General features: G+C 43.6%; 1 protein-coding gene across 2 annotated transcripts in view; it reads left to right on the top strand.

The window, feature by feature from the left end:
* The first annotated feature begins 280 nt into the window (after positions 1-280).
* ITGB6 (integrin subunit beta 6) overlaps positions 281-18,150 on the top strand; it is a 149,852-nt gene continuing 131,982 nt past the window's right edge. For both annotated transcript variants that reach the window (XM_086355658.1, XM_086355651.1), the window contains exon 1: positions 281-556. The gene's annotated coding sequence lies outside the window, so the exon portion shown is untranslated. The remainder of the gene's footprint in view (positions 557-18,150) is intronic.

Here is an 18,150-nt window from a genome sequence, read left to right as displayed (position 1 = left end):
ACAGGGAAATTTGATAGGAGTTTGGTCTTCAGCTTGGATGCCAGTTCAACTCTAAATTTGCCCGGTTCTATTTTGGGGCATTAAAATCTATATGTGCTTAATATCTCAGCCACGCTGCCATCCATGAGGTTTGAATATCCTTTATGGAATGAACTTGATCCTCCTGCCTTACTTTTGGTCTCTCTCCAGAGAGGCTAATGTGCTGGCATAGCTCTGCCATTTGTCAGCCAGAAGTCTGGTTACACATTTGCTCGTCAATCTAAACCTAACCTATTCATACGCACACTTGGGGTTTCCTGTAAATCAACCAGACGTTCTGTCACTCACCAGCAATATCTCTCCGTAGCGTTCTACACCCATGTGCCTTCGTGAACGATTCACTATGTTTGTGGAAGAAGCATTCAAACCAAAGTGCTTTTTCAGGAATGGTGACACCAGAATGTTATAAATCTGTTCATTACCACAAGGATAAATGATATTTCTGCCAAAGACTTTTGATTACGGGTACAGTAATGCATCTCAACACTTTCTGAAATTTAAAGGTCTGTCCTCAGAGGTAAGTAGGATAATGCATGACTAACAAAAGCCAACCCCAAATTCCGGAGCCAAACTGTCCCTGTCAGTGTACTTGATCGTTTCGAGCAGACGCTGCCTTCGAAAGTTCATAATGTTATTTCTATTCTCCTGATATTAACGTCCAGGTAAGGCTGACCCCATGGTTTGTTAAAGGGCAGGTCCTTCTTAACTTAGCATGCTTTATTGTGAAGTTTCTTATATTGGAATTCACACACGCTTTTCAACAGTTGTGCTTCAGGAGTCTGCTATGGTTTAAGGACGAGATTTCATAGAATTATCAGTTCATCATTCATTAAAATATTATAACATTCAGTTGATTTGTCTCTTCAGAAGCTTAAGATATTTGTTTCCGATTAGAGTAATTAGTTGTTAACATTGTTTTTAAAATAGGTGATTTGACTCTAGCCCTCACTAGCTCTTCTGGCATCTGCAAGAGGTACAAAGCAACTATGGAACTGGAAATTTAAGCAAGAGAAATAGCAGTTCTTACTGACATGTGCACCGCGTTGTGGTGGCCGGTTAACTCCAGTGTTTCAGCATTGTAGAATGGTGTTTACATGTAGAGTTAATTCATGAAAACTATGGATGAAATGAAGAGGGGAAAGCCTCCAATCTAGCATATCTTCAAAGAGCACGTTTTATTCCCACAAGTGCCTGAAAATGCCTGGTGTCATTACTATTCACTTTTGTATCGTTACTATTCACTTCAAGCACTTGGGGATATGAGTATCAGTGCTGTAAAAAAAATCCAGTATCTGTGAAAATCCAAATAGCGTTTCCTCTAAAATTAAAGACTCACAGATAGAGCTGTATCATATTGGCTTTCAAGATGTCCAAAATGAACAGAATATACATTCTGGTCAGAGAGTAATGGTGGTTCCTTACAGTTTTGGATTCTGAACAGGCTCAGCAGATCATCATTAAAGTTCTCGAGTCTGGGTTTCAAACATCAAGTCGCTTTTTGATAGCATAAAGATTAGTGTCTACCGAAGTAAAATTCTGTGTCTCAGTGAAGTGTAGAAATACCTTCCTTCCCAAGCCATCTCTCCTCTTCATTCCTGTTCATTCTCAGGGCAGCTGTTTTCCTCTATCTGATGTACACCCTCTAGTGTTTCCTGGATGAAGTACAGAAACTAAAGCTCAATTTACAAACAAAAAACATTATTGCAGTCTTGAAATATTATCCCCAGTTAGCATACTCTAAAGCAAACTTACCACCAGATGTTTTGACATGAACTTTAAGTGATTGCCAAAACTTTTTCAGCTGAGAGTCTCAAAGCTAGATTCTTGTAATCCAACTTCAGATCCCAAAAGAGGACATTGACTTCTACTCTATTAAGCTTAGATTCCTTTCCTTAGAATTCTTATATTCTAATTTACGTTTATTGGGCTATGCAGAGCAGGGAGGTGTTCAGTAAGAACTAAAGCATGCCAGCAAGCATTTCTTTGACCTATTTTCCAGGGATAGAACTTACAATGAATTCTCCTAAGTTACTCAAGAGGTTCAGGGTATTTTTGACTCAAGAGAGAAGTGATTAATTTTTTAAATGGCTTTACAGAAACCATGGGCGTATTTTCCGCCATAGAACCCCTTAGGTCAAACCAGAAAGAGTAGCCATTTGGGAAATGTATTCCTTATGAGCACTTTTTCTTGACAGAGAAGAAAATATATTTCCAAACCTGTCAGCTGCTGTCGCTGCTACTTTGGAAGCCAGCCACAGCTGATTGTGTGAGCTAACTATAGGCCAGGGTCATCTGGGGATCCACCCTCTTCACAGGGATGGCACCCACAGCTCGCCAGAGCATGTGGCCCGCCAGTTCAGCCAGAACAGCCCAGAGAGCTATTTTTGGTTGGCCTTCCCACTAGAAGACCCTGGACTGTCCTTCATGCCACCAGCATCCAGCTTCATACTTAACTATTCTCCACCGTTATGTGATCTCTTCTCTTCTTCACACCCTCTTTTGAGTCCTGTGTAGCAGCTTGATAGATACATCTAATCGTACTATTAACACTGATCTTTTGCTTACACAGCACAAAGCTCATCACACATACAGCTCTGCTGCTGTGCTGTGCCCAGTCCCTCAGCTGTGTGTCTTTATGACCCCATGGACTGTAGCCTACTGGGCTGCTCTGTGCACGGAATTTATTTACCATGAAGGATACTGGAGCGGGTTGCCATTTCCTCCTCCAGGGGAATCTTCCTGACCCAGGGATCAAACGTCTCCCATGTCTCTTGCACTGCAGGCAGATTCTTTACCACTGAGCCATGGGGGAAACATATATAGCTCTACTACATATAAAATTATTTCAACCAAGTGCCTGAGCGAGAAACTTCAGACTAATTTCGCCTCTTTCATGTCTATAGTCATCCACCACCTCCCATCACTTGCAGGCCTAGTCCATTCATATTCCCAAAGATCTGTTGTTGATCCTCTCCCCTTCCATGCTGCCTGTCATCACAGTTTACCCACGTTTGCTTAGACTTCTGCAGTAGCCTCCCAGTCAACCTTCCTGCCTCCAATCACCAATATTCTCCATAAGCTATCTTTCAAAATTATAAATCAGAATGTATACCTCTTCTGTTTAAAATCCTTCCATGTTTCTCCATCACCTATGAGATAAATTTTGACCCCTCTACACCAGCATCCTTCAAGATCCAGAGAGTCTTGCCTACTTTTCCAGCTCATCCCTTATCATTCCCTTTATGCTGTCTTTCCATCTTTGCTTTCATCACATAAATATAATCTATGCTTTGACCAAATTAATTACTTACTCTCCCCTAAGCGCACCATGCTATTTCATGTCTCCAGAGCTGCCTAGTGATCTTATCTACCTAGTGAATTTCTAGTTTTCTCCCATTACGATTCAGTTTGACCATCACCTTTTGGATGGAGCTTCCCCTGACACTCTTCAATCCTTGCACAGCTCACACACACAAACATATGTAGTTAGTCCCTTGATTCTCTGCAGGCCATTGTTTACTCTTTCTTCTTGTATCACTACACACACACACACACACACTTTGGGCTCTCCAGTTAGACTATGAGGCTTTTAATGTAGGAAACTTACATTATTGGTTTTTGTGTTCCCAGACATTATTTGCCAGACCAGGGGTGGAGACAGTGAACAAGACAAACATAATCATTCCCTCCACAAAGCCCACAGTCCAACCATCTCTCCATTGTCCCTTGAATCTGACCTTTATACAGGACTCTGTCTGTCTGCATTGAATATGCTCCTACCTGCCATCCCTCTGGGCTTGTGGAAGTCTTGCAGTTCATCATGGCATCATTCAAGTCTTCTTGCCAAGCCTTTCTCTTACAGGGAAGTGGGTTATGAATTGGTTAAAGGACCATATCTAAGGATGCTGTGTACAAAACCAATGCTGATCATAAGGAGGCTTCTAGAAGTACCACCAAGGCCTCTGTCATACCTATATTTTGTGTCAATTGGAGGTTTTGCTATACATAGAAAGCACATGCTTACTCCTTGTGTGAACAAAGTGAAGCTGGTTAACAGTGATATCCAATCACAGAATCAATATGTATTGATTATCTCTTGCCACACAGCAAATCATACCAAAGTGAGGGGCTTAAAACAACAAACATTTATTAATATTATCTAGCAGTTTCTCTAGTGCAGAGAACTCAGACCATCCCTGTGAGCAGACAGGGAAAATGCTCAGTCTTTACTGGGGAGACTCCCATCTGCTTGAGGGAAATGAAAGGACAAGACAAGTCTAAAGAAATCCAGGGGAGAGAAATGGCAACATACTCCATGACAGGCATAGGGAAGAACAACACTTGAGAAGAATTTAAAGATATATCCTGGGCTCCCATTTTCACTCAGCAATAAGGCAACAAAGCCCTTAGTAAGCAGCTGCTCCCGTGTGATAACCCACAAGCTCCAACTGAACACAGTCCTGACACTGCCTTTTAGCATGCAAATTGGCATTTACCCTATAGTCATCTTAGAGGGCCTTCCTGGTGGCTCAGTGGTAAGGAATATGCCTGCAATGCAGGTGACATGGGTTCAATCCCTGAGTTGGGAAGATGGCCTGGGGAAGGAAATGGCAACCCACTCCAGTATTTTTGCCTGGGAAATCCCATGGTCAGAGGAGCCTGGCAGGCTACAGTCCACGGGGTCACAAGAGTCAGACATGACTTAGGGACTAAACCACTACCACTGTCTTACAGAACGGTTGAGAAAGATACCCCTGTCTCAATCAAAAATGTGAAAATTGAAGACAGACCAACAAGGCTCTGACTTTGTGGAGGAGAGAATATTTTTGTGTATTAAATATACAAGGAAAATAGTCATATATTTTTATCTTAAGATGCTATTACTATGCAGCTTCGTTCATTCATTCTTTCATGTTGCCCACCTGGATCTGTTTTCATTTGAATTTTCCACTCTTCCAAGCTAAGTCTTTGGCTTGTAGGGTTTTACTTCTTGTTGCACCCCGCCCTTTGTAAAAGATGGGGACTGGTGAGTGCTGCCAGCAAATATTTGATCGACTAATTGACAGGATGGGTCAAGTTTCTACACAAAAAATAAATGTGAAGGAAAGGTCCCCCCCTTCCTCATTTAGAGAATTTTTTGTTAAACCCTGATGGCCAATTCCTATCTCATCGTTGTATTTTAAGCAGGGGACAGCTGGAGCTCACTGCCTGCGGCCTGCCCAGTCTTTATTCTTTCACTGAAGGCAGGAAACAGCAGGACTCTGCACATAGCAGGCTCGTCAAAGACAAGCCACTGACGTGGGCACTTAGTCAGAATAGGCTTGCTGGCCCAGTGCTGGCTTTGGGGAGCCACATGCAGGCACACACTGAGGAGCGCTGAAAGCAGTCTTCTCCCATCATCCTTTGCGGGTGGGGGGAACGAGGAACAAGGCTCCTTCCCTTTTATAACAAATGACCTATTTCAGTGAAATAAGGAAGGGAGGGCAGCCATGCAGTCAGCCAGTCTGTTCTACGCCACGTTGTAGCGATGTTAGTATTTCATACCAGTAATTCTGTCTAACAGAAACTCATCTTGGCTTTTTCCCATTCCTTTTAGCAAGATTGCAGTTGTAAATCAGCCAGAGTGTCCTGGAGGCTGCTTCAGGTTGGTTGTTGTGAGCAGTCTAGGGAGAAGAATCTTCAGAATAATTTAGAATACAAGTCTAAGAGGGAAGGTCAGTTTTGCTATTTAGAATCAGAGCACTGTGCCAAACTTGGCTTTGAAGGGATGCTCTAAATGTCGGGCTTGGAATCTGAATATAGAATATCTAATAAAACACAACAATTCATGCTTTTACCCCCACGTGACTTAGTTCAGGTTCTCAGTTCTGACCTCTGAGCCATCCTCTAAATTTGGGAGGCCACTTTAATAATAATCCATTTTGCATTGCTGCAGTCCCTTTTTAGTCATAAGAACAAGTTTTATTCACAGCTCCAAGAGGACAACAGGGTGGGTGTTTTTGTGATCTGAAGGGCATTATGAACAGAAACTGAATTTGTAGGGAGACTTCAGGTCCTGGCCCTCTCTCTCCAGACTCTAGCTATTTTCCTCCTCCTCCACCCAAAGTCCCCTGGCAGACACATTTCTACTCTCTGTTTCTAAGAGTTGTTTTTGTTTTGTTTTGTTTTTTTACGATTCCATAGATAAGAGATACCTTGCAGAACTTGTCTTTCTGTCTAGCTTATTTCACTTAGCATAATACCCTCAAGGTCCATCCATGGTGTGGCCAGTGGCAGGGGTTCTTCCTTTCTCATGGCTGAATAATATTATAGTGTTTACATGGAACACATCTTCTTTGTCTGTTTATCTATTGATAGACACTTGGGTTGTTTCCACATACTAGCTATTGTGGATAATGCTCAAGTGAACACGGACGTGCAAATATCTTTTTTATGTGCAGTTTTCTTTTCCTTTGGATAAATGTCCAGAAATGGGATTGCTGAATTGTATGGTAATTTGATTTTTAAGTTTTTTGGTCTTACTTATGAATACAGTGTGATTATAGGCAAGTACCTTGACCTCTCTGGGCCTTTCCTTCTTTATATCTAAAATTAAGAGACAGAGTTATTCAAGGAATGACTCTGAGAATTGAGAAAGCATTTTTTTAAAAATAATTTTATTTATTGTTTTGGTCGTGCTGGGCCTTCCCTGCTGCGTGGGCTTTTCTGCAGTTGCAGCGGGTGGGGCCTCTCTCTAGTTGCAGTGCATGGGCTTCTCACGGCAGTGGCTTCTCTTGCTGTGGGATCTAGGACACTGGGGCTTCCGTGGTTGTAGCTCCCAGGTTCTAGAGCACAGGCGCAGTAGTTGTGGTACACGGGCTTAGTTGCTCCACATGTGGGATCTTCCCGAACTAAGAATTGAACCCACATCTCCTGCATTGGCAGGTAGATTCTTTGCCACTGAGCCACCAGCAAGCCTAGATTCTTTTTTTTTTTTTAAGTATTAAGAAAGTGGAGTTAGAAACTGTAGTGCAGGGAGATGAATGGCTCAAATTGCTCCAATAGCAGCTGCAGAATCAAGACTGGAGTCTATATTTCATGACCCAGAACTCAGCCTGGCAGCAGCTGGTTTGTTAACTGAATGCAGACATGTTTCTCTCTGAAGTCAGTCCCTCTGAGCTAAGGAAGGATTGATATGAGACACAAATTAAGTAGAGCATAAAAGATCAGATTTATCCAATTCCGGGGACCCTCATCCATGTAGACTACAACTCCTGCCAGGTTTACCTACCCCACCTGGCAAGTCACAGACACACACAGGACTCAGCAGGCATTCCTTACTGGAAAGAATTTAATGCAGGGATATCTATGACGGCCCCATGGTTGGGGAGCATGAGTGAGGAGGGGACTTGGACACAATCCATACAAAGAGCTACAATCCATAGATTTGGGCTCCATTGCAACTCTCCGCCTAAACCTCTTGTTCTGGCCGGGGCCCTGTATCCTCAGCAGATTTGCCTCTTCCTTGGGTGCCTACGAGTGCTCCCCCTCAGTCGGGTCACTACTGAATTACACAAAACACATATCTCCCCTGCTGCACTGGATCTCTAAAAACCCCCACTCTCTGTGGAGATGAAAGGAAAACTGAGACCCCTGGAGACAAAACACAGCCCCCTCCCAGAAAAGCATCATTCTTGGTCAGACCCTCTCTAGCTTTTTATAGAAATCACTGAGAAAGTAAGAACACCTCAAGTAATACTTAACTCTGAGCCCACTGTTTTAATTATTAACATTTGGCAGCCAAAGGAAGCAAACAATAGCACTTCATTCAGACACTGAAGAAGGAAAAAGGAACTTCTCATACCCTGGTCTTTATAAGCTGCTTGAGCAATCACTTTGAATGAGCACATGCAGCCTTCACACACACCAGCAAATGCTCCAAAGTGGGATGATGGGTTCATTCACTCTGCAAATATTTATTGAACTCCACATACTTCCAGGTGCTAGGAATACACTGGAGAACAAACAGACAAGAATCCCTGTTCTTGTGGAGCTTATATTCTAGTGAGAGGTATAGAAGGCATTTTTTTAAAAATTATAGTTGTTTACAATATTGTATTAGTTTCAGGTATATAGCGAAGTGATATGTACATATATATATTTATACACACACACACACATATATACATATGTATATTGTTGTTCTTTAGTCACTAAGTCATGTCTGAGTCTTTGCAACCCCATGGACTGTGGCCTGCCAGGCTCCTCTGTCCATGAAATTTCCCAGGCAAGAATACTGGAGTGGGTTGCCATTTCCTTCTCCAGGGCATCTTGCCAATCCAGGGACCAAACCTGTGTCTTCTGCATTGGCAGGAGGATTCTTTACCACTGAGCCACTGGGAAGCCCATATATGTGTATGTATACATACATATATTCCTTTTCAGATTCTTTTATTATTACAAAATATACAAGATATTACAAGATATTGAATATAGTTCCTTGTGCTATAAATTCTTATTGTTTATCTACTTTATATACAGTAATGTCTATCTCTCAGTCCCATTGTTGTTGTTCAGTTGCTCATTTGTGTCCAACTCTTTGCAACCCCATGGACTGCAGCATGCCAGGCTTCCCTGTCCTTCATCATCTTCTAGAACTTGCTCAAACTCATGTCCGTTGAGTCAGTGATGCCATCTAACCATTTCATCCTCTGTCATCCCCTTCTCCTCCTTTCCTAGCATCAGGGTCTTTTCCAATGAGTCAGCTCTTTGTATCAGGTGGCCAAAGTATTAGAGCTTACCCTAAATTAATCCTTCACCCCCTACCTTTCCCTTTTGGTAATCATAAGTTTGTTTTCTAAGTCAGATTCCACATATAACTGATATCATAGGATAGATGTCTTTCTCTGTCTAACTTCATTTAGTGTGATAATCTCTAGGTCCATCCACATTGCTGGAAATGGCATTATTTTATTCTTTTTTATGGATGAGTAATATCCCATTGTGGGGGCTTCCCAGGTGGCTCAGTAGTAAAGAATCTGCCTGCCAGTGCAGGAGACACAGGAGACATGGGTTCAATCCCTGTGTCGGGAAGATCCCCTCGAGAAGGAAATGGCAACCCACTCCACTATTCTTGCCTGGGAAATCTCATGGACCGTGGAGCCTGGTGGTCATGGGGTCCCAAAGAGTTGGACATGACTTAATGACTAAAAAACAATAAATATTCCACTGTATATTTATACCATGTCTTCTTTATCCATTCATCTTCTGATGGACATTTAGGTTGTTTCCATGTCTTGGCTATTATAAATAGTGTTGGTATGAATATTAAGGTGCATGTGTCTTTTCAAATTAGAATTTTTATTTTTTCTGGATATATGCCCGGGAGTGGGATTGCTGGATGAAAATAGAGCTGGTAGCTCTATTTTCACTTTCTTAAGTAACTGCCATATTGTTTCCCATATTGTTACCAACAGTGTAGGATTGTAAGTTTTTTCTCTTCACCCTCTCTAGCATTTATTATTTGTAGACATACAGGTGGCCAATAGGCAGGTGAAAAGATTCTCAACATTACTAATGATTCAGTTCAGTTCAGTTCAGTTCAGTCGCTCAGTCGTGTCCGACTCTTCGAGACCCCATGAATCTCAGCACGCCAGGCCTCCCTGTCCATCACCAACTCCCTGAGTTCACTGGGACTCATGTCCATCAAGTCAGTGATGCCATCCAGCCATCTCATCCTCTGTCGTCCCCTTCTCCTCCTGCCCCCAATCCCTCCCAGCATCAGGGTCTTTTCCAATGAGTCAACTCTGCATGAGGTGGCCAAGTACTGGAGTTTCAGCTTTAGCATCATTCCTTCCAAGGAAATCCCAGGGCTGATCTCCTTCAGAATGGACTGGTTGGATCTCCTTGCAGTCCAAGGGACTCTCAAGAGTCTTCTCCCACACCACAGTTCAAAAGCATCAATTCTTTGGCGATCAGCCTTCTTCACAGTCCAACTCTCGCATCCATACATGACCACTGGAAAAACCATAGCCTTGACTAGAGAAATGCAAATCAAAACTACAGTGAGGTATTACCTCACATTGATCAGAATGGCCGTTAGCAAAAAGTCTACAAATAATAAATGCTGGAGAGGAGGCAAACATGTAACAACACAATAAATAAGGAAATGATATAGTATGTTAGGAGGTGAGGAAAAAATATAGTAGGATAAGAGGAATGGGGACGGTTGGGATCCTATTCCACATGGGGCAGTCAATGTTGACATTAATAAGAGGGTAAACTTTTAACAGAGACCTAAAGGAAAAGAAGAATGTAGCCAAGTGGATTATCTGGAAAACAGGACTCTACACAGAGCAGCCAGTGCAAAGATCCTGAGGTAGGAGCTAGAATGTTGGTGGAACATTAAAGAAGCTGCTATGTCTGGAACGGAGTGGGTGTGAAATAAAATAGAGGAAACGAGGTCACAGAGGAAACAATGGACAGATAAGTGGAGCTCTATGTGTGTTAGTCACTCGTGTCCAGCTCTTTGTGATCTCATGGACTAGCCTGCTGGGCTCCTCTGTTCATGGGATTTCCCAGGCAAGAATACTGGGGCGGGGGGTGGGGGGTTGCCTTGGAGAAGTATTTCCTTCTCCAAGGGATTTTCCCAACCCAGGGATCGAACCTGGGTCTCCCGCATTGGCAGATGGACTCTTTACCATTGGAGCCACCAGGGAAGCCCAAGTGGAACTCTATAGGCTCATATACAAGCTTTTTGGAGCAGGGGTATAACACCGCCTGCCTTGGGTTTTGATAAGATCCCACTCTGGCTGCTGCGTGGTGTCTTCATTAAATGCTTAGTTAAGGCCACAGGGATAGGGCCTTGTACACTTTTACTTGTTTTCCTCAAAGATGTTCCAAGTTGGTGGATTTCCATACTGACACACAACAGCATCCCCTACTGAACAGAACTTTCCCACATCCTCCATCATGAGTGCCCACCCCCAGGAAGCATAGTCTTGGCCTCTTCCATCCCAGCATCACGTGGAGATGGACAAAGAAAGGGAGGAATCTTCTCTTCCCCTTCTGTTTGCCAACTTCTCAATAATTCCAACTCCACCTAGCGAGATCCATTAGAGCTAATTAACAACCCTCTTTTCAGGAGGTGTCTCTTCACGATGATTAATTCTGGGTCAGAGACAGAAAGCTTGTTCCATTATAGCTCTTTTTAAAAAATTATTATTATTCAGGCTTCTAATACTGGCATGAACTGCGGGTGAATTTCTGAAGTCATGTTACTTAGCTGTCACAACTAGTAATAGAAAAATTCAATTTATAAAGAATTAGGAGAGGCAGGAGAGGCATGCTCTTCAGTTTAGAACAAAGGAGATCAATCCTGACACAATGGCAGCATGACATTCGTGGACTTTGAAGATTCTAGGCTTCCTCTTCATTAATTAGAGAGAATCAAGAGTTCTGGTGGTTAATTATTTGCAGAAATTGTGCTCTGCAAAAGCAGATGCCAACTCATTCCAGCCGCCTCCAGCTGCAGCTCTGCATGATAATTAAACTGCGTGTCAGTCCTAACCTCAATCTGGGTGGGTAAATAAACCCTCTGTTGGCCACTACCATCCTCCACCCCTCAGGTTTAGATGGGGTCATGTGACTTCCTGACACAGGGACCACAGGAGGCTGTTCTAAATGGATTATCCTGGAGAGGTAGTACTTTTAAATCCACATCCAGAAACATAAGATCGAAGTTACCTTCAACCGGTCCCTACAAAGGACATGTTGGAGGGGTGGGTTGAGAGCAATTTGCATCAAGGTCAGTTGGTGCACTTGGGTTGTTGCTGTTGTTACCATTGTTGTTCCAGAGTTGAGTTCTCTTTTTAAAAAACAACTTGATTTGTTCTTAATTTTTTATTTACAAAAGTAATATACATCCTTCATATGAAATTCAAGCTATGTAGAAGTGTGTGCATGAATGCTAAGTCGCTTCAGTTGTGTCTGACTCTTTGCAACCCTATGGACTGTAGCCCTCCAGGCTCCTCTGTCCATGGGATTCTCCAGGTAAGAATACTGGAGTGGGTTGCCATGCCCTGGGGGGAGGGGAAATAGGACGCAGTACTGCTGTTCCAGAAATAGAAATGCAGCTAAAGTTAGCCCAGGGCCTCCTGTTCCCTCAGTAAGGCAGAAGGCAGAGCCTCATCTCTAATCTGCCCTTTCAGGCATCAATTTCTTGGGGGAGGTTTATCCAGAGGACTTCAGATCTCAAACTGCACAGAGCCTTGAGTGTCTGATTGGCATTCAGGAAGTGCCATGAGTGGCAAGATGAGAGTGGCTGCCTGGCAGGCCTTTCCCCAAATACCCAGTTTGCCTTGGGTGGTTTGACATTTACTGGCATTAAGATCCTTTGGCTGTTTCACAGTCCATTTATTTAAGGTATTTGAAACTCTCTCTGCAGAACAGTTAAGGTTATAATATTAGCCTGGCTGACATCAGACCCTCTCTCAGGTTACCAAGGTTATTCTGAACACTTAGAGGTTACCCAACTTTAAATAGCAGTAGCAAGTTTTCTCCACATCTTGATTACAGCATTTATTACACTCCATTGTAATTATTTGGCTACTCGACTGGCTCCCCCACTAGAGAGTTACCTCCTTAGGGCAATGACTGTGTTTTAAGCATCTTGGTGCTGCCACCTCCTAGCTGGACATGGGATACAGGTTTCAGGCCAACCCTGTTTTACTGGGCTTTTATTATACAGTATTTGTTTGTTTGTTGGCAGGTTTTTTGGTGGTGGCTGTGGTTGTTTGTTTCAATGTACATAACTTGACACAGGATAGTTTTGTAGATCAACTTGCTACACTACAGTACCCAGTGGTTTAATTAGACACTAATCAAAGTATTTCTATGAAGATATTTGGTAGGTGGGATTATCCTTTACAACCAGTTGACTTTTTTATTCTCTTTCTTTTTTATTTTTTCAATTATGAAAGTACTCATGGTGGGCTACAGTCTATGGGATTGCAAAGAGTTGGACGTGACTGAGCTACTAACACACACATGATAACACATTTACGGGAGACTTGGAAAATACAGAAAAAAGTTACATATAGTTCTGCTATATATTACAATTATTTTTAAGTAGATAAGATTTTTAGTTGGTGTTTCAATATCAAGCTCTCAAAAATTAATGGAATGAATATACAGAGAAGTAGAAGGATATAGTAGACCTGAAAAGCACTGTGAACCAATTCAACATAATTAAGATATATACAATTTTCACACAACAGCAGGATACAAATTCTATTCAAGTTCTCATAAACTATAAACTAGGAGACACTGGAACATCAGTTCAGTTCAGTTCAGTCACTCAGTTGTGTCCGACTCTTTGCCACCCCATGAATCGCAGCACGCCAGGCCTCCCTGTCCATCACCAACTCTCGGAGTTCACTCAGACTCACGTCCATCGAATCGGTGATGCCATCCAGCCATCTCATCCTCTCTTGTCCCCTTCTCCTCCTGCCCCCAATCCCTCCCAGCATCAGGGTCTTTTCCAATGAGTCAACTCTTCGCATCAGGTGGCCACAGTATTGGAGTTTCAGGTTTAGCATCAGTCCTTCCAATGAACACCTAGGACTGGTCTCCTTTAGGATGGACTGGTTGGATCTTCTTGCAGTCCAAGGGACTCTCAAGAGTCTTCTCCAACACCACAGTTCAAAAGCATCAATTCTTTGTCATTCAGCTTTCTTCACAGTCCAACTCTCACATCCATACATGACCGCTGGAAAACCATAGCCATGACCGCTGGAAAACCATAGCCTTGACTACTGGAACATATCCAAGGACATAAAACGAGGTACAAAATTGTCATGACCTAAAGAAATTGAAATCATACAGAGTCTGTTCTCTTACCACTGTGTAATTATGTTAGAAATCAATATCAAAAGATATTTGAAAATAACCCACATATTTTCAAGTGCAGTATGACATTTACTAAGAGAGATCTTTGACTTAGCCATTGAAAGCCTCAATAAAGTTAGAAAACTGAGGAAAGACAAAGAGCTATTGCAGAGAAGAAAGCATTTAAATGAGAAATTAGTTTCAAAATGAGAAATTAATATCAAAGATACTTAAAAAACCCCATGTATTTGGAAAACAACCAGTTGATTTTAAATAAAAGAAATTACTTCCAATAGTGTGGATAGGCCTGACCAGCCAGTCTTAAGAGTAAAACTGAGATTTTCTGGAGAAGAAAAACTGACTCAAGCATCCAGCTCTGCCTGAGTTTCCAGGCTGCCAGCCTGCCCTATGCATGTGGATTTGACAGCCTCCACAACTGTGTGGTGCTGGAGAAGACTCTTGAGAGACCCTTGGACTGCAAGGAGATCAAACCAATCTTAAAGGAAATCAACCCTGACTATTCATTGGAAGGATGATGCTGAAGCTGAAGCTCCAATACATTGACCACTTGACGGGAAGAGCTGACTCATTGGAAAAGACCCTGATGCCAGAAAGGACTGAGGGCAGGAGGAGAAGAGGGCAAGAAAGGATGAGATAGTTGAATGACATCATTAACTCAATGGACATGAGTTTGAGCAAACTCCAGTAGCTAGTAAAGGACAGAGAAGCCTGCTATGCTGCAGTCTATGGGGTCACAAAGAGTTGGACACAACTGAGCGACCGAACAACAACAGCTGTGTGAGTCAATTCCTTAAAATGAATACCTTTATATAAATAAATAAAATCTTCTGTTGTTTCTCCAGAGAACCCTGACTGATATGCATAATATACAAAAATTTATGTAAAATACACCATTTATCTATCTACTGATTCTTCTATCTACTTATTTATTTGTCTGCTTTTTAATTTGGGTCATTCAACAAATAGTTTTTGAGTGCCTGCCACACACCAGGGGTTGTGCTCAGTCCTAGCCCTAAATCTCAAAGAATGGCTTCCTTTAAGGCAAGGCCCGGTTTCCTAAAGAAACACAGCCAGTCTAGAATCTGCAGGAACTAGACTCAGACAGTGAATCACCTGCCACCGCCATGGCATGGGGCAAGGCCAGCCTGGACTGGCACAAAGCCAAGAAGGAACAAAACGCGTTTTCCCAGGCACCCAGGGCCAAAAAGGAAAAAAAGAAAAGACAACAAGCTTGGGAGATGGAGAGATGTTCAGGGTGGATTTTCTTGTCACATACAATCTCGAGGCTGGAAAAACTTTCCTTCTCGCAGACACCAATTGCCAACAATTTCCTTTCCTGGTATGGATAGGATGACCTCACCATGACCTCACTTCCTCTCCAGGAGCCCTGAGGATCTCTCATCAGCCCAGAAGCTTCCAGAAGGGCTGGCTTCAGGCTCTGTCATCACACCTTTGGCCCAGAGAAGCAGCTAGGTGGTGGGGGCAGGGCACAGAGCAGGAAGAGCCTTGGCTCTTTGCAGTTTCTCCAAGAGTGGCACCATTTCAATGAACTTGACGAGAAAATGCTGATGTTTGTAAATCTCAGTGGGAAGATGTAGGAGAAGGCAGTGTGATCACCAGCCAGAAGTTCCAAAGAGAAGGTCTATGATAGCATTTTGTGAAGCCAGGTCCTGCCCTGACCAGGTATACACCCTGCCAGCCCCAGGGCTTTCTCTGCAGAGAGAAAATGGCACATTTTCCTTCCTCTTCCTAGAGGGTAGTAGCAAGAAGTGAAGGCAAACCTCAGATTAGGAGTCCCTGCCCCTGTGAGCAGTTCAGGGTTCAGGCAGTACTGGTAAGTCCGCATAGCATTGTTTATAGATGAGAAAAAAATGTCACCTTCCTCAAGACACTTGACTGCTGTCTGCCATAAAATGGTCTTCATCAATATACATCTCTACAATGAAGCTATGGGTGCCCCTGGTGGCTCAGACGGTAAAGAATTTGCCTGCAATGCCGTAGACTTGGGTTCGATCCCTGGGTTGGAAAGATCCCCTAGAGGAGAGCATGGCAACCCACTCCACTATTCTTGCCTGGAGAATCCCCATGGACAGAGGAAGCTGGTGGGCTACAGTCCATGGGGTCGCAAAGGGTCAGACACAACTGAGCGACTAAGCACTGCACGATGAAGAGGACTGAAAGGTCGTCCTTGGAGTTCTGCAAGACACAACCTTTCTCGTGGCCCTGGGACTATCTGGGCTTCCTCTTGGGAGCTCCAGCCTCAAGCTGTTGCGGTTTCCTTTATCTCAGGGAGCTGCTGCCTTGCGGTCTTGCCCAATTTACCAGAGAGGCCTCTGCGAACCCAGATCTCTCCCTGAAGAAAACTTAATCCTCCTGGCTTTTCCTGAAGCTGGCAGAGCTACCTGCCTGGCAACTTGTGGGAGAATTTTCTAGGTTCCCACAATCATCTGACTCTTGTTTGCAAGTGCTTCTTCTATCTTCCCAGCATAGTTATTCATCTAAGACTCTCAAGAAATTTAACACTTCCTTAGCTGAAAAGGATGCTGCTAATTTTGATGGCACCACATCAGTCCAGAGTGAAGCCTAGAAGGGTGAGGGGCAGACTGGGTGTCCCCACTCCACTCTCTCTCCTGGCTTCATCCCAGGGATGCAAGTGGTGGGTGAGTCACACTCCTGACATGGCTCTGGCTATAGACAGGCCACTCAGACTCCTCTGGCCTCCAGTGGCCTCAGTGCTGAGGGCACACAGGCCCAGAGATACCCTCCACTCAGCCTTGGCTTGATCAGCCTGGACTCTGTCACCATTAACTATCATTTTGAGAGAGAAACAGGGTGCTCACTGCTTCTGATCCCACATTCTGGTACGATGCCCACATTGCTTGTTTGCGCTGGAGGAGGAGGCCTAGCGCAGCTTGAGGAAGACTTGACTCCAGGTTAAGGGGTCCCTTTCTGGGGTCCTGCAGGCTGGTCAGGCACCAAATCCTTTCCTCTTTCCTGCTGAGGCTCTGGCTACCATGCTTCTTCCTCATACTGTCTGACAGACACTTTCTGTCTTCTATTCCTGGCCTGACAGGCTTGTGAGAAAAAGGAAAAGGGAAAGGAAAGCTACCTGGATGCGTGTGTGTACCCTTGGCAAAATGCTGCCGCCTTGTCTCTCCAAATACACAAGGCTGTTTTCTCTGCTTACAACTCATTCCCAGGAGGGGCCTTGCCCCTCCAGGCTTCTGAAGGAATCGGTGCAAAGGAGTAAGCCATATGGAAGCCTCCACAAGTGGCCGGGACAGCGCTCACGGGTCCTGGTACCATTTTTGAACATCCTCACAAACGGGAAGGCAACAGGGAAATGAATGGCTCCCTAACTGGGCGATTGGAGATGATTTGAGATGTCAATCAATTCCTGCTTCATAAAGTTTCTTGAGAACTTTTAATGAGATGAAGCACATGAAGTGCTTGGTGCACAGTGAGTGCAAAATGAGCTGATTTCACTCTTAGAAACATTTCGTGTAAAGGTGAGCAACAGAGAGGCCCTTGTGACCCTGGGAACAGGACCCTGGGCTCGAAGCCCTCGTCTGCCGCTTCATGGCTGTGTGGATTCAATAGATCTCTCCACCTGTGTGTTCCCCACCTGTGAAATGGGGCTGTTGATAAGAAAGCTTTTCTCATAGGACTTTTTCTGAGGATTAAGTGAATCCTAGAGCAGTGCCAGGTATGGAAGGAGTATACACACAAATGTTGATGGTTATTATGCTATGCTATTATGCTATGCCTATGCTAACTCGCTTCAGTTGTGTCTGACTCTTTGCAACCCCATGGACTGTAGCCCTCCGTCCATGGGATTTCCCAGGCAAGAATACTGGAGTGGGTTGCCATTTCCTCCTCCAGGAGATCTTCCTAACACATGGATCGAACCCGTGTCTATTACATGTCCTGCACTGGCCAGTGTGTTCTTCCCTAGCGCCACCTGGGAAGCCCTGTTATTATGCTACTGTTGATTATTCCATTTCTGCATGTGGGCGAGTTGCCATGCCATCGCAGTTCATTCCTTAATTTATTTCACAAATATTCTTGCACGCATCCAGGGTCACATCATAAAATGCTGCACTGCAGGATTTAATTTTTCAGAGTATTAATAGGTGCTTTGTGGGGAAAGAAAGGTTCAGCAAAGAAATATGTGATTCTTTGGCTTAATGATGCTAAACAGGTATTTTTACTGCAGGATTTCAC

The sequence above is a fragment of the Bos grunniens genome, chromosome 2 (genome assembly GCF_055505025.1).
Source record: "Bos grunniens cultivar Pamir isolate PY7600 chromosome 2, Bosgru_T2T1.0, whole genome shotgun sequence".
Classification (NCBI taxonomy): Eukaryota; Metazoa; Chordata; class Mammalia; order Artiodactyla; family Bovidae; genus Bos; species Bos grunniens.
Note: the sequence above shows the minus strand (reverse complement) of the source record. Positions and strands in the feature narration are given on the sequence as shown.